We start from the raw sequence: 16,823 nt of genomic DNA, 5'->3' as shown, positions 1-16,823 counted from the left end.
TGTTGCAATCTTGAATTTAAAGGGAGGCTGGAGACAACATCTCTTCTTGGGGGACCTCAGTCTTTTCTCTTAAAGCCTCAACTGATCAAACAAGGCCTATTCACATTATGAAAGACAATCTGCTTTATTCAAAATCTACTGATTTAAATGCTAATCACATCTTAAAAATACCTTCTCAGCAGCATGGGCTGAGGTCTCACCAAACAGAGGGGCACCATAGCCTAGCCAAGTCGACACATAGAACTAACTACTACTAATCAGGCGTGGTGCTACGTGCCTGAAGTCCCATCTATCAAGAGGCTAAGAGGATTGCTTGAGCCCAGGACTTTAAGGCTATAGTGAGCTATGATCATACCATTGTATTCTAGCCTGGGCCAGAGTGAGATCTCTTACAAAGAAAGATATAAATATATAATAGAATTTTCTTAAAATTGGGCATAATTTTTGTCTTTTATATTTGCTCATGTGAATGCATATAGGGAAACATTCCAGTTCCCTCCCACCACCTCATCTGGGTTCAAGACTCATGTTGTCATTATTTCATCAGCTGGTAGGGCTGTCTTCCAAACCAGGTTAAATGGTACAGAGTCTTCATTGTGGATGTGTTGAATGCGTGAATGTGTGAATGCTGCGACCTGCCAAATACCCTGATATATGCCAGTGTTATAGAGAGTTCTGCCAGGTCTTTGGTAAACAGACATTTTTGTGGAGGGACGTGATGAAGTGTATGATTTCACCAGTTATTACCATTCTTAATTAGACGGGGCCCAGGTGTGTGTTAATAAAACGCTGGTTCACACTCTCTGTAATGTTAATGGCCCCACCTTGACTTGATTCCAGGGATTTCATGCATTTGAGATTGTTCAATTGACTGTATTGCTGTCCTGTTCTGAAATGTCTCCGAACATCCAGAAACCTGCCTTTTGTTAGAAAACATTCCAGTTGTTCAGGAACGTAACTCATTGTCAGCAGTGGCTCTTACCTTATCTTTATTATCTCTGGTAGGCTGATTACTCTGAGTGCAAACCTTTTCACTGTTCCAGAGAGGAGCCTGACAACCACATTCTGTTTCTCAAGGTAAGAATGGCAGCTGTTACAGCAGCCCTCAGCTTTTCATTTGGGAGCTCTGGTTAGGTAGTTTGGAGTGGACTTCTGAAAGTCCTGGGACTCTGTCTTTTTCCCATCTCCTCGGCAGTTTGCCAGGTTTCCCATCCTAAACCCTCACTGCTCACTGTGGTCCTGCGGTTTGGAAGTTTGGCTTGAGCTTAAGTTACATTTCTGGTGAACCAAACGGGGGGTCCCCATGCTCAGCGAATGGTTAGTAGATCAAAGACTTCTCTGCTTACCACAGAAGCTAATTTGGTCAATTGAAAGAGAACTTCCTCAGAGTAATCTTCTCAGTGGTAGATAGGGGCTATGTCGGGGGTATGGAGCAATGTTCAAAAGTGTCTGCAGTAAGTGACATTGCTGAATACACCTAGAATGTGTGTGCACTAATTACTGAGCATTTTTAATTACAGGACCTTTACATGTTAAGCCTTAGGAAATATTTACTGATCCAAAACAGGACTAGAGTCTTGCCCCAACAAAGAAGAGAGACAGCATAGATGGATGTGGGCACATTGAACGTTATGTGTTCAACTGATGATAGCTTTTTACTTGATGCATTTTGCCTTTTGGTTTTAGGCGTGGTGCTTATTGCACAGGTTGACCAGGTTAGTGTGTCAGGCCTGACTCCATTTTTCTAGGTGAAGACATTAAATCAGATATCTGATTTTTCTGAGGGCAGGCAGCAAATGCCAAGGAATACCTGTGTGAGACTTGGGGGACTGGCCCTGGTCGTCTGAGTAGTCTTTTTGGCTATCAAGACTATCAAGTACCAGCCCAGAGGCCTTCTGCCTTGCAGACAGACCTCCCACTTTGCATCTGATCGGTGGAAGAGAGGGAGGAAACATGCAAAGCAAATTATCTGAGATTATGAGCTGATCTGGCCAGGGCCATGTTTATGTTATGTTTCTCGCCTAAAGAGCAGATTGAATTATTAGCGTCTGTGTTTGTTAATGATAATTATATGTTTCAAGTACAAAGCAGAATTCTGTAAAGTATCTGCTAAGATGCCTTTCTAAATGGATAACATTTTATGACCCTGGTAAGGCCCAAGACAACAAGCAGGAATTTGTATATTATCATCACTCTTTTCCCCGGGGCATATCGGGTGGTGTGTGAGCTGTAACTTCAACTTGAGAGTCTGCTAGTAAGAAACCCAAAAGACATAAAAATCAGGGGAATGACAATCTAGTCTTAAGACAGATGGAGACATTGGGTCATTTTCCAAAATAAGGAAACGTAATTCTTTGTTAGTAACAGTGTTAAACAGTGTCAGGATCATCATCATCACCATGGTGATAAAATGTAACTCTAGCATTAACCGTCTCTGTCCCCACCATCACTACAGTTAACGTTTGTGCTTTCTTACTCTCTAACAGACACTAAGCATTTTGTATGGATTCTCTCTCTCACTCTGCACAGCATTCCTGTGAGGAAGGGTCTATTAATAGCCACCTTTTACAGTTCAAACTGACACTTACCTAAGAGATTAGATAAGTTGCCCAAAGTTAGACAATCAAGCCAAAAAGTGGCAGAACTGCGATGTAACCCATTGAACAGCACAGAATGGGGCCAATCCCACATGGCTGTGCTTTACTCAATGTCCACACTCACCCCTGCTTGCGTTGCCTTTTGCCCCTGACCACTACCTGCTGTTGACATTTTATCTCTTCTGCACGAAAGTAGTCAAAAAATTCAAGAGCATTTAAGTAGTTCAAGATCATTAAAGCATATTTGGCCTATGGAGAACAGCAGAAAGAATTAAGAGTAAAGATCACCCAATTTTAAAAGGTGCCAGTTGTCGTCACGAACACGTTAGTGTATTTTGCTGCTGTTTCCCCTTTCTATATAGTTTTTTCACATAGTCTCTATAGACTTAAGTTTTGAACTTTAAATATAAGTCATTTCTTGTGCTTTTGCCTATTTTAATGGCTGCTGAGTACTCTATTAAATGTGTGTGGTTAGAGAACTTTAATCTACTCAACAAGAAGTTATAATCTTGACTTGCTCCTACATGATAAGTGCAGAGTTTCTGCCGCCCCGCCCCCCACCATATTTGATAGCTAATTTCTGTTTTCTGAGCAACTGAGTTGTAATTATGGGGTGGCTGCATCCCCTCACATTGTAAATACCTTGTATCTTGAGAGGGGTCTCTGTGGGGTGGGTCAGGGGTCCCGCTGGCCTGGAGCCCAAATCCAGCTCTGTACCAAAGCTAGCTGCAATTTCTTGGGTTAGTTACTTTATTTTATGGCATCTTCATCTGTGAACATCTCATCAGCTCTGTAATTCCACACAGTCAGGAGTTTTCTGAACTCTCTTGATTCATAACCTGATCACTTTCAATAGATTCAGCAATTTTGGTTGGGCTCAGTGGGGTTAGTCTGAGATGATTTAAGCAGGGGATTTTGTTTTTCACGATGATCAGACCTGTAAACTCTTAGAAGAATTGTCTTATTTTTATATAATTCTTGCTATTTCTGCTTCTGCACCCTCAACAACTTTTTCCTCCATGCTGACATATCCACAAAATAGATACTACAAAGAATGAGCTCAACAAACAAGAAGAAACAGGTAATGCACAGACAAAGGCTACCGGGCTTGTGTAAGAACCTTTAGCACCGTGGCTGTTCAGCTTACCAAATAATTGAGTAAGATCGTTTTCATTTAAATGTGGTAGTTTTGTTTATAACAAACAGGGACTTAAGCTTCCAGAGCCTTTCATCACATATTTCAGAGCAATTTCCCTATAAAGTTGAGTATCAGTTCTTCCCTCATGTTACAGGGGTGGGAACACTGATTTATGGAGCTTGCTATTTTTTCCCCCTGTGTCCTAGAGTGAAATAACCTTTGGTTTAGGTCACAGTAAAATCACAGCTTAGAGTGTAATCATTCTCTTGTGGTGGGAAGGGAAGACTTTCACTCTAACCTGTGGGGTCAACAACTGGGTCTGTGAAATAAACTGACAACAGGCAGATTAACAGGAGAAAAGGTATGCAAATTTATTACATGCATAAGGGCATAAGGAAAAAAGTGAATATCCAAAGACACAGTCAGATTTTGGAGCTCATATACTCTCTTCACAGGAGAGACGGGAGGAGGGATATAGGCAACTAAGGGAAGAGTAAATGATTTTTCGGGAAGATGAATGGGCCCTCAGAAGAACAAATGGGAGATACACAGTAGTTTGTGACAGGGTTTGTCTGGGTGGGGTGTGTGTTCTAGTGTCCTTACCTGTAATAAGAGTTAATCTCCCCTGGTTGATGAAGCTTCTATGGAGAGAACTGATGACAACCAAGTTCCTTTTGGAGCACCTGTCTGTCTTTAGGCAGAGAAGGGGAGCCCAGAGAAAGCCTCTCTCTGCGTTTGCTGTTTTTCAAATGACTTCAGCTCAAAATAGTCATTACTAATACAGTATGTTTTAGAGTGGCATATCCTGAAGTCCTTCACTTGCTTTGACCAGCAGAATAAAATGGAGGCATTTGGAGCTTCCTGCATTCTTGGAGCCACAGATCTGGACCATGGAAATGACATGATTGGTTCCGACTGGCTCCCTTGATTCTCCCCTAGTGATGCTGACCTTGAATTGGTTGGCTCGTTCCATGAAGGTGTCTACCCACACTGTTGTGCAATATTCAAGTGTTCTGGAATAACACTGCTTCCAAGGAAGCCAAATTCATGCATTTCTGGCTTTGTATTGTATTGTAGACCAAAAGGAACAAACAAAATCCTGCATTCCCATGATATCCCTCTACGAGAATCTAACTTGGCACTCTGCCTTGGTGCAGAAAGCTTGCCTCCATCTTCCCAAATCCGATCACTAATTTGTCTTAGCTTTTCCCAAGTGAATGTGCTGCCTCACTGGCCCTAGGTGGGTGAGATGAGAGCTTGGAAGCACCACGTGATGGTTGGTAAACCTGCTGGCAAATAACCAAGTGGCCTGGTTTTATGTATGTGTGTTTGAAATGCTATTGATAATAAAACATCATTTGTGTAGGGCCTTGTATCAGTTATCTATTGCATAACAAACCACCTCAAACATAGTGGCTTAAAACAACAACTGTTTTATTTGCTTATGATTCTGTGGGTCAGCAATTTGGGCACTCTTGCTAACATTGCCATTTGGCCTCAGCTGGGTGGTTCTTTTGTTAGTTTCACCTGGGGTCACTCATACCCTGCACTCAGCTGGTACCTGGGAGCTAGGTGATCTAGGGCATCTCAGCTGGGATGACTCATCTCTGCCATATGGTCTCCCCTTTCAATAGGCTAGCTCAACCTCCTTCACATGACAGAACTTTCTGACAAGAGGATGAGAGCAAAACCTCAGAAATTACATAGCCTCTCTTCTGCCATGTTCTGTTGGTCAAAGGAAGTTTTAGATCCAGCCCAGATTCAATGGGAGGGGATTGGAAATAGACTCCACCTCTAACTCAGAGTAGCTACAAAGAATTCATAGCCATTTTACATTTATTGCAGGCTCTTAACTTTGATATAAAAGCAATCTGAAATTATTTTAAAATTATTTTATTTTGTCTTTGAAAAATCCTGGAAAAGGGGATAGTCTTGTCAGCCCATCTGAGAGAAGTCTGGAAAGCAGAGGTCTTTGGCAATGTACATAAGAATATAATAAAGTTAATAACAACACAAGCAGACACTAATATTGTTTTTACTGTATGTCCAGCACTATTTTACTGTATGTCCAGCACTATTACATATCATAGCTCATTTGGTCATGACAAGATCTTATGATTAGGTATGATTTTTATCCCCAATTTATAGGTAAGAAAACTGAGACACAGAGAGGTTAAATAACTCCCCTCGAAGTCATATAGCAGCTAAGTGGGATTCCACCCCAGGAGGTCAGGCTTCATAGTCTACCTGTTAACCCTAATGCTTCTTGAGTCAATGGAAATTAAATCTTTGTGACTCTTAGCAGAGTTGTCTCTTGGACTGTGTGGTTTTTCTAGAGACAGGGGGATTGGCTATTTAGAGATGGTTGCTAGGCCTTCCTAGGTACACCCAGGTGACCAAACATGGTTCTGTCACATTGTAGGAAACCCTAATTAGATGTAATAAAGACACTCATGATCCCATGGAACACAGAGTAATTCTCCTGAGCCCACTGGTATTTCCTGGGGGTAGGGGCGGGGGCAGAGGGTTCTTATTCTTCTCTTTGATTGCAGGCATTTGAAGAATGAGGATATTTAATAATGCCTTCTGTAACTTTCAGATAGCCTCTTGTTTTTAGGCTTCAAGTAATCAGAAAGACAGCCCCAGAGAAAAGAATGTTGTGTTTATTTAGCTTTTTGTTTGAGGACTATCCCAAGCAAAGTGTGGGTTGATAGCCTTTTAAATCCAGTGTTTGTTGAACTTAATTCAGTCCAGTGTCCAGGTAGAACAGGTGGTTTATCTAAGAAAAATGACAAATTTTACTGACATTTTTGAGGTCACCCTTTCAGCCATGAATAAAGTAGCTCATAGTACCAATATGAGTTGCAGTAAGAAGTTACTTAATCTCTCTGTGCCTCAGTTTTCTCAGCTATAAATTAGGGACCCTTTCTGTTTGAGGGGCATGGACACATTTAGGAGACAGGACTAGACTTGTGTCTCAGGATCGTCCTACCTCATTCTCCATTTAGCTCTGGAGTGAGGGAGAGACTGCCAATCTAAGGCTTAAGGGAAGGCACTCTGGCTGCCTAGCATCTTCTCTCTCCCTTAAATCCCATCCTTGTCTCTTGACTCTACAACTGGCCCCCTGACATCCTCATCATCTTATGTGGGCTCAGGTTGGCATCGATGTCTATTCCATTGCTATTGAGAGTGTTTGCTACAACTCTGCACTCATGAGAACTTACATGTTCACCCTAATATGAACTCCAGCTAGACTCTGAGCTGGAAAAAGGGCAATCTGGACATGTACGGCCCCACCAGAGAGGAAATATCATGGGATGGGGACTAGGAAGACCCAGGCTGCAGATTGCCCAGCCCCTTCCATCATTCTCACCTTCCCACATCAAGAACTTCTCAGAAGGACAGCTTTCTTGCTTGTCAACCATGACATCCTAGGAATATTTTCCCGTACCAGTGGAAACTCTGTTAACTTCATAATCCTTTCCTTCAACTAATCTTGAAGAGTTTATAATCCTCTTCTGCATTAAATATTTTTTTTCTTGTGGATGCTCATTTTCCTCTTTTGTTATTCAAACCAGCTGGGACAGTTTATCCCCCTAGCATAGAAATGAAAACCTGACAGGCAGGTCTCTGCAGCCGAGATTGGGCTGGTTCTCTCTCCAAACAGTGTTTTACTCTTGGCTGCTGCCACTGAATAGCTCAGCCTGCCATTATGACAGAATGGCCCAGAACAGACTACAGGCAGGAAGCATCTTTTGTTTCAGAGGGCTTTGGAGCTGTTTTTTTCCCTGCCATAAACTTAATTGCTTTCTGTGATGTATCTGGCAAACATACCAGTATCTTTTCTGCTTCCTCCTGCTTGGTCAATCTGGACTACCAAAGCCTGCAGCTTTGCTTTTTAGGAGGTCTGGTTGATCAACATGAGTTTGGCTTTGCTAACATGGCCTATTTTGGGGGACTAGTGGTGCCCAGGAGAAGGATGTTGAGTGTGGTATGTGTGTGGTGGGGTATAGGGGAGAGACAGCTGGGTCTTCTGGGACAGTGGGGAAGCAGGCATGATTTAGTGGGCTCAGAAAATTGTGGTTCACCACAGGATCCTCGTGTGCATGAGTAAGTCATCCTACTTCCTGAAAGGGAGGTTTTATTCACCTTATCCCCATAGAGGATGTTTCAGATGTGGCAATTCCTTTAAATCACTGCAATTTTGACTCACCCTAGGATTCCTGGGTTTAATTGTTCCCCTTTCTTGTTGGTTTTATGACCACTGTTGCAGGAAAGACAATACTTGAAAGCTTGTGGAAGCCCCTCCTTTTGATTTTTTTCTGAAGATGATTGCTTAACAATAATAAACATATAAAGAGTTTTTTTTGTTGTTGTTTGTTTGTTCGTTTTTAAAGAACTTTGGGCCAGGTGTGGTGACTCATGCCTGTAAACTTTGGGAGACCTAGGTAGGTGGGTCACGTGAGGTCAGGAGTTCAAGACCAGTGTGGCAAATGTGGCAAAACCCCGTCTCTCCAAAAATACAAAAACCAACCAGGCACGGGGGCATTTGCCTGTAGTCTCAGCTACTCAGGAGGCTGAGGCAGGAGAGTCATTGAACTGAACCAGGGAGTCGGAGTTTGCAGTAAGCCAAAAGAAGAAAAAAAGAACCTTGCTCTAGGCTGGTTCTTGGCGAGGAAGACAAGCTAGGGATGGTGCTTTGAATGGTCAAAGGCATATTTACTCATTTGCACGTGCATCCGTCAGGTTCCAGTCCACAGTAGCAGCCACTTTAGCAACGTTCTCATTATCCTCAGTGGCACCTTCTTTTTTTTTTTTTTTTTTTAATTGCATTTTAGGTTTTGGGGTACATGTGAAAAACATGCAAGATTGTTGCATAGGAGCATACGTGGCAGTGTGATTTGCTGCCTTCCTCCCCTTCACCTATATCTGGCATTTCTCCCCATACTATCCCTCCCCAACTCCCCACCCCCCCGCTGTCACCCCCACTCCCCCCCAACAGACCCCTGTGTATAGTGCTCCCCTCCCTGTGTCCATATGTTCTCCTTGTTCAACACCCACCTATGAGTGAGAACATGTGGTGTTTGATTTTGTGTTCTTGTGTCAGTTTGCTGAGAATGATGGTTTCCAGGTTCATCCATGTCCCTACAAAGGATGCGAACTCCTCGTTTTTAATGGCTGCATAATATTCCATGGTGTATATGTGCCACATTTTTCCTGTCTAGTCTATCATCGATGGGCATTTGGGTTGGTTCCAGGTCTTTGCTATTGTAAATTGTGCTGAGTGGCACCTTCTTTAAAGCTTGTTATCAACAATCCAACCAAAGCCTTGCATTTCATATTTAACCTGAAGCTTCCCTTGAAATTTCATCCTCAGGAAGTCTTTCTAGAATGGAGATGAAAACCTCTTCTGTGTCTAAACATGACAAGCCCATGCACGATTTGCCGGTTCTCACCATGATCATTTCCATATTTAAACTGGGAATATTGAGTTCTGTCTGTTATCAGCTGTGTTTCCCCATGCCTGTTCTCTGAATGTAGGTCCTTGCTAGAACAAAAAGCGTAAAGATTGTTATTCCTGGATGGCAGATCGTGTAACCACCAGTGTGGTGCCACCAGACAGATGACGAATGACTGTGTTTGGACAATAATGGAACCTGCAGCACACACTCTGATCGTAGGGGTCCAGCTTCTCTTTTGCATTAAGTCTCAGGTATGCCTCGATCAAGTGTGTGTTCAAGCCTTTTTAAGTTTACTTTGGAGCCTTAGCAGTGTACCCAAACAGATTATTGCCCAAATCACACATGGTATGAACCTATTTAGGTATTATGTAACAGAACTCTAATGGGCAACAATTATATAGACAGTTACTTGTCCTCTATTAAATCAGTGTATTTTCTATAGGTTTGTTAATAGTACTTCATTTGTAATTAAACTATATTTTAACATATCCCCTCCAAAAGGGTAAATTAGAGTAATGCAATATGGAAATGGTAAGAAGATTCAGATTAATTAGGAAATGAGAATCCCTAATTCATTCATGGACCCACTCTTGGGGGTCTAGGTGAGAGACCCAGCTCTCTCTCACTTGTCCACTTTCAACACACACATCACACTCATGTCCTTCTCCTGGGCACCACTGATTCCCCAAAATTGGCAATGTTAGCAAAAGCCAAAGGCAAACTCATGTTAATCAACCAAACTTAATAAAAAGCAAAGCTGGCAGGCATTGGTAGTCCTGGTTGACCAAACAGGAAGTAGTGTTACTCTGGAAGTCTGATTGGAGCATGACTCTAAAGGGGAATAAGGTTCTCAATGGTCAAGTCTTTAAACTGGACTTCCACGTTAGAGGGTTTTACTGTTCCTTGTCAACATGTGCATCTGGCTTGCTTCAAAAAGACACTGCATTAGTTGTATAAAAGGGATTCCTAAAATAACCAAGTGTGTGACCTAAGAGAGACAACCAGCTAGTGTTCCTATAGGATTTCTCTCCTGAAACTAAAGTTACAAATATCTTCTCTTCCATTTTTCACCTATCTTCAGTCGATCCCTGTTATCACCAGAGGCCAAATGGATAGTTCTGGGGATTGCTTTCCTTGAGTTGTGAGCTGAAATGCAGACTTTAAATACAGGGTTTTAAGATGTTAGGGAGGAAAGCGACATTGATTTATTTGTTCTGTTCCCTGCCAGCCTGAGAAACCTGTCCCGTCAGGTAATGAACAACTGTTCTTATCCTAACTTCAAGAGAACGATTACTCATCCCATCATTACCACTCCCCCTGAGTCATCCAAGCTGGTGCATTTTGGTTTCCACTGAATAAGAATCTCCAGGCAATGGGAGTCTAGGGCCAAGGATTCTGATTAGTAATATGAATTATATGAATGTGCCTTGGCCACAGAAGTTGTGGCTCCTTCCCGAAAGATATTTCATAGGCCCAGGTCTTCAGCCATGTCTCTATTTGAGAAATTGTATTGGTCGGTATTGCCAAAAGTGGCCATCTTATTGGTCAGTACAGAACGATTATATGAGTGACCAGACTCTACAGCTAGTCTGGTTGATCACAAGGGCAAAGATACAGCTATGACAATGGATGGCGATTTGCCTGTACCTCTTGCCTGTAATTTCATAGTCATATTGCATGTTAACCACTCAGTATTTGGTGGGGATTTTAGTAAATCTTCTTTCAGGCCTTGTTCTTGTAACAGTGCTGAGAGGGCGTTCACACTTGACATGTGCCATCATAGATGAGGACTATTGAAAGGCAGCTGGAGTCATTTCCATTTTACAAATACCATCTGTCTTCTATCACTTCACTGTTCTCTGTGCTATTCTTGGGTCCTGTTGTGCCTGATTTGGGAGACAAATGTCTCCCAAATTGGATTGTCCTGGATTAATTTTGAATGTATGGGTAGTTATAGAAATCCACATTGATAGCCATGTGTGTTCAGTTCATTTCAAGGTTCAGTTTATTTCAGAAGTCTTAATATTTGTATTCATTACAGATCTAGAGACACATAGCTTTGAGTAGGAGCTGTATTTTGAAACATCGTGGTTCATGGGAGAACCTGGCATGTAGAAAATCAAAAGAAAATACTCAAGGCAAAATGCTGAATGTAAGTTTGTGGGTTAATAGAAAATCCTGCTTCTTTTCTACAAATTCTTAACCTAATCCTTCCTAGGTTTAAATAAAACCAACAATCACTATTATAGCAGCTATTCTGTCACCTTTCTCTGTCTTCAGGCACTTGAAATACATCATTAAACAACATCAGAATTAATCCAAGGCCCTTTAGACTTTAGACAGAGCTCCTTGGGGCAGGAACCTTGTCTTCTTCATCTTGAATCCTTAGAACTAAGAAAAATAAATGTTTTATAAGCAGGCATACATGAAATAATTAGTAGCTGTGAAAATAAAACAAATGGTGATCCTGAAGCCCCGGCAGTTTGACAGCATGTCCTGTAGGGTCAGTGTGAGATAGGACCTGGTTGCAGGCGGGAGCAGCCACTCTGGGACTCTCCGATAAGGCCTGAATGGAAAGGCAATAATGTGTGCCCGGGAGCGGGTTGACTTTACTGTTGCCTGCAATTCCTGTGTTGAAATGGGAAGGCTGAGCCGAGGCAAATGCTAAGGAAACAACACCAACTCTTTTATTACTCTCCACAACATTTATAGCCAAGTCCTATTCCATGCCCTTCTCCTTGAGGCATTCTGACAGTCATTTTAATGATTTATTTTCTTTTTCACAATCAAAAAACAAATAAAATATTTTATTACCTTTTGGGTAGACTTGATGTCTTTCTCTTTATTTCATCACTTTCTGGGTCTGTAAAATTCCCCTTCCCTTTCAGTTTTTATTACTCAAAGATAGGAATTCTGTTTTTCTCATTCCTTATGTGAGAGCTTTTTTTTTGAAGTCAGGTTTTTTTTTTTTTTTTTTTTTTATCATTTATCCCCAGCCTATTTTCTAGTTGTTAGTTTGTATCTGTGAATATCATGGTTGGAGAGGAAAGGGGTATATGGAAAGGAAGACTTGAGAAAGGCCACATGTTTACAATAACATATGGATTGCAGGGAAAGGTTTTGAATAAGAAAATTACTTTTCAATGCTCTTCTCCACTATTTAAAGATATAAGAACATTGGCAGTATGGTGTTGAAGATGTGGTTGTGTTGGTTTAGGGAAAAAACAATCTAGTACTGAAATTTGCTCTGTGGTTTCTTTCCCAGGATCTATAATAAAAACCAATGATCTGTGTGAGAGCCCATGGCATTGTGATTCCCCTCCATCCTGAATTGCATGTCTTCAATCTGAGCACCCTGCTTTATGGCTCCCAGGCTCCTGGTTTCTACCCTCTGCCTCATTTTACGTATCCCTCTGTATTAGCTTATTCTTACACTGCTAATAAAGATATATCGAGACTGGGTAATTTACTAAGGAAAGAAGTTTAATTGACTCACAGTTCAGCATGGTGGGAGAGGCCTCAGGAAACTTACGATCATGGTGGAAGGGGATGCAAACATGTCCTTCTTCACATGGCGGCAGGAAGGAGAAGAATGAGCAAAAGGGGGGAAAATCCCCTTATAAAATCATCAGACCTTGTGAGAATTAACTCACTGTCACAAAGATAGCAGCATGGGGGTAGCCACCCCCGTGATTCAATTACCTTCTACTGGGTCCCTCCCATGACATGTGAAGATTATAGGAACTACAATTAAAGATGAGATTTGGGTGGGGACACAGCCAAACCATATCAGCCTCCTTACATTAAGGTGTCAGTGGCAGGATCTCCTCCTTCAGACCAGTCATCATGGGCTTCAAAACCAACCTGACTACATGCATGGATTTGTAAAGACAAAGCCCTTCTTGGAGAGGTGATTTCAGGTCAGAGTTGATGCAGCATGTGCTTGTGCCTTGTTCAGTGGTACAACCAGGACATCTGTTCTGTGGATCTCCTAATCAGAACTGGATGTAATATTCCAAAGAAGATCACACTCATTGTGATGGTCTGGGATGCTTGGATAACTAGTAAAACATTATTTCTGGGTGTGTCTGTGAGAATGTTTCTAGACGAGATGAGCTAAACTTTAATTGGTAGATGGCCCTCTTCGTCTATGTGGGTGAGCGCTGTCCAATCCATTAAGGGCCTGAACAGAGTGAAAAGGCAGAGGAGGATTGAATTACCTCTCTCTGCCTGATTGCTTGAGCCAGTATCTTTTAATAGAATATATATATATTCTGTTGGTTCAATTTCTCTGGAAAACCCTGACTAATACAATTGTGAAGAATAATTTTGTTTGATTAGGATGAGGTTCAGTTGTGCATTAGTTTAAGCAGCAGCACTATTACTGTATTTTTTTAAAAAGACATGGTGTTTGTAATTACTTAAAATTCATATAGATGAATTGCTATCTAGCAAGGTCTTGGTTATTCTTTGCCTGTGTTGTTGATTATTTGAAACATAACTTTATATTTAGCATCTTGTTGATTTCAGCTGACGCTTTAGTCTGTCAAGCCTTTTTTTTTCATCTTTATTCTGCTTGAAACATAGTAGCTGCCATTCCTGGCTTTGTGCTATCAGTAAGTTTGATTAAAAAGTCATCTTCTCTTCATTCAAGTAATTGATAAAAATGTTAAATACAATAAATGACAGAGTTCTTCAGGATACTATTAGCACATTTGGGGTTGAGACTCATCTATTTAAAAAATATTATTTGGCAGCTCATAATTTGCTATCATTTCCCTAAGGATAGAATATTCTATGTATTGCTTTGCCAAAATCTAGGTTGTGTATGGAATTTTACTGAATTAATATCCTGTAACCATGTCACAAAAGAAGGGAGATTTGTTTGGCTGGACTTCATGTTATGATACACATCCTAAACCTAACTAATCACTTCCATTTTTTTTCTACTTGCTACAAACCAGCTACTTATCTGCATATTAATCTGCACCTTTATTTATTAATTCAGAGAATTGTTCATTTGTGAATGTTTAATGTTGTGTCTAGTACACAATTTACAAGATGTGGTTCCTGCTTTCAAAAAGTTTGTAGTCTAATTCTGTGAAGAATGTCAATGATAGTTTAATGGGAATAGCATTGAATCTACAAATTGCTTTGGGCAGTATGACCATTTTCACGATATTGATGCTTCCTATCCATGAGCATGGAATGTTTTTCCATTTGTTTGTGTCATTTCTGATTTCTTTGAGCAGTGGTTTGTAGTTCTCCTTGAAGAGGTCCTTTACTTCCCTTATTAGCTGTATTCCTAGGTATTTTATTCCTTTTGTGGCAATTGTGAATGGGAGTTCATTCATGATTTGGCTCTCAGCTTGGTGTAAAGGAATGCTTGTAATTTTTGCACATTGATTTTGCATTTTGAGACTTTGCTGAAGTTGCTTATCAGCTTAAGAAGCTTTTGGGCTGAGATGATGGTGTTTTCTAGAAAAAGGATCATGTCATCTGCCAACAAAGATAGTTTGACTTCCTCTCTTCCTATTTGAATACTCTTTATTTCTTTCTCTTGCCTGATTGCCCTGGCCAAAACTTCCAATATTATGTTGAATAAGAGTGGTGAGAGAGAACATCCTTGACTTGTGCTAGTTTTCAAGGAGAATGCTTCCAGCTTTTGCCCGTTCAGTATGATACTGGCTGTGGGTTTGTCATTTGTGGTCTTTATTATTTTGAGGAATGGTTCTTTAATACCTAGTTCATTGAGAGTTTTTAACATGAAGGATGTTAAATTTTATCAAAGGCCTTTTCTGCATCTATTGAGATAATCATGTGTTTTTTTTGTCTTTAGTTCTGTTTATGCGATGAATCACATTAATTGATTTGCATATGTCATACCAACCTCGCACCCTAGGGATGAAGCCTATTTGATTGTGGTGGATTAGCTTTTTGATGTGTTGCTGGACTCTTGTCTGAGGGTGGGGAGTGGGAGGAGGGAGAGAATCAGGAAGAATAGCTAATGGATATTGGGCTTAATACCTGAGTGATGGGACGATCTGTGTAGCAAACCACTGTGACACACGTTTACCTGTGTAACAAACCTGCACGTCCTGAACATGTCCACTGAACCTAAAATAAGATTTGGAAATAAAAGCATTAAGTTTATAGTCTAGTGAAAGTAAGAAATATATAATTATAATACTCTGTGCATAATCTCTTTCATCTCCCTCTCTGTGTGTATGTGTGTGTGTGTAGTCAGGTGTTACTTAATGACAAGGATATGTTCTGAGAAATGCATTGTTAAGGAATTTCATCATTGCGCAAACATCATAGAGTGCACTTACATAAACCTAAACGGTATAGCCTAGTATACACCATGCTATATGGTATAGCCTATTCCTCCTAGGCTACAAACCTATACAGCATATGACTCTACTGAATACTTCAGGGAGTTGTAACACAGTGGGAAGTATTTGGGCATCCAAATATATCTAAACATAAAATAAGTACAATAAAAATACTGTATAAGAGATAAGAAGTGGTCTGCATGTATTGGGCATTTACCATGAGTAGAATTTGCAGGACTGGAAGTTGCTCTGTAACTTCACTCACTGTGGGTGAGTGAGTGAGTGAGTGGTGAGTGAATGTGAAGGCCCGGGACGTTACTGTAGACTTTAAAAACACTATAATTAGGCTACACTAAATTTATTAAAAATATTTTTTCTTTTTGATAACAAATTAATTTTAGTTTACTGTAACTTTTACTGTATAAACTGAAATATTTTTAACTTTTTAACTCTTAAGTAATAACATTTACCTTAAAACACATTTTTCAGATATACAAAAATATTTTTTCTTTATACCCTTATTTTATCCACAATTTTTCTATTTTTAAAATTTTTATTTTTATTTTTTTACTTTTTAAACTTTTGTCTTAAAAACTAAGACACAAACACACATATTAGCTTAGGCCTACTCGGGGTCAGGATTATCAATATCACTGTCTTCCACCTCCGCATCAGGTCCCACTGGAAGGTCTTCAGGGGCAATAACAAGCATGGAGCTGACATCTCCTATGGTAGCAATGCCTTCTCCTGGATACCTCCTGAAGGTCCTGCCTGACGCTGTTTACAGTTACCTTTTTAAAACAAATAAATAAAAGTATACTCTAAAATAATAAAGTATATTAAACACATAAAAGTAAATAAATACATAAACCAGTAACATAATCATTTATTATTAAGTATTATGTAGTGCACATAATTGTGCTACAGTTTTATACGACAAGCGGCACAGTAAGTTTGTTTACACCAGCATCGCCACAAACAGGTGAGTAATGCGCTGTGCTATAAAGTTATGACTACAGAGCCAATAAGGGATAGGAATTTTTCAGTTCCATTATCATCTTATAGGACCACTTTGACTGAAACATCATTATGTGACATGTGACTGTATGTGTGTGTATGCACACAATTGTGTGTGTTTGTGTTACTTGTATAATAAAGATGGAGTTTTATAAACAATGTGTGGTTGTGTCACTTGTATAATAAAGATAGAGTTTTATAAACATAAGAGAATAAATAATACCTAGTACAGATATGTCCAAGAGAACAGATAACCACCTGCTGAGCTCAGGAC

At 40.3% G+C, this 16,823-nt stretch overlaps 1 protein-coding gene across 8 annotated transcripts in view; it reads left to right on the top strand.

The window, feature by feature from the left end:
- LYPD6B (LY6/PLAUR domain containing 6B) overlaps positions 1-16,823 on the top strand; it is a 137,789-nt gene that overhangs the window by 78,639 nt on the left and 42,327 nt on the right. For 7 of the 8 annotated variants that reach the window (XM_012457090.3, XM_064382207.1, XM_012457089.2 and 4 more), the window contains one exon: positions 1,006-1,077. The exons of the other annotated variant lie outside the window; for it this stretch is intronic. The gene's annotated coding sequence lies outside the window, so the exon portion shown is untranslated. The remainder of the gene's footprint in view (positions 1-1,005; positions 1,078-16,823) is intronic. 8 annotated transcript variants of the gene reach the window in all.

Source organism: Aotus nancymaae, unplaced genomic scaffold (assembly GCF_030222135.1).
Source record: "Aotus nancymaae isolate 86718 unplaced genomic scaffold, 86718_ANA_hifiasm-v0.15.2.pri h1tg000029l, whole genome shotgun sequence".
Taxonomy (NCBI): Eukaryota; Metazoa; Chordata; class Mammalia; order Primates; family Aotidae; genus Aotus; species Aotus nancymaae.
The sequence above is the reverse complement of the archived record's forward strand: the minus strand, read 5'-3'. Positions and strand labels throughout refer to the sequence as shown.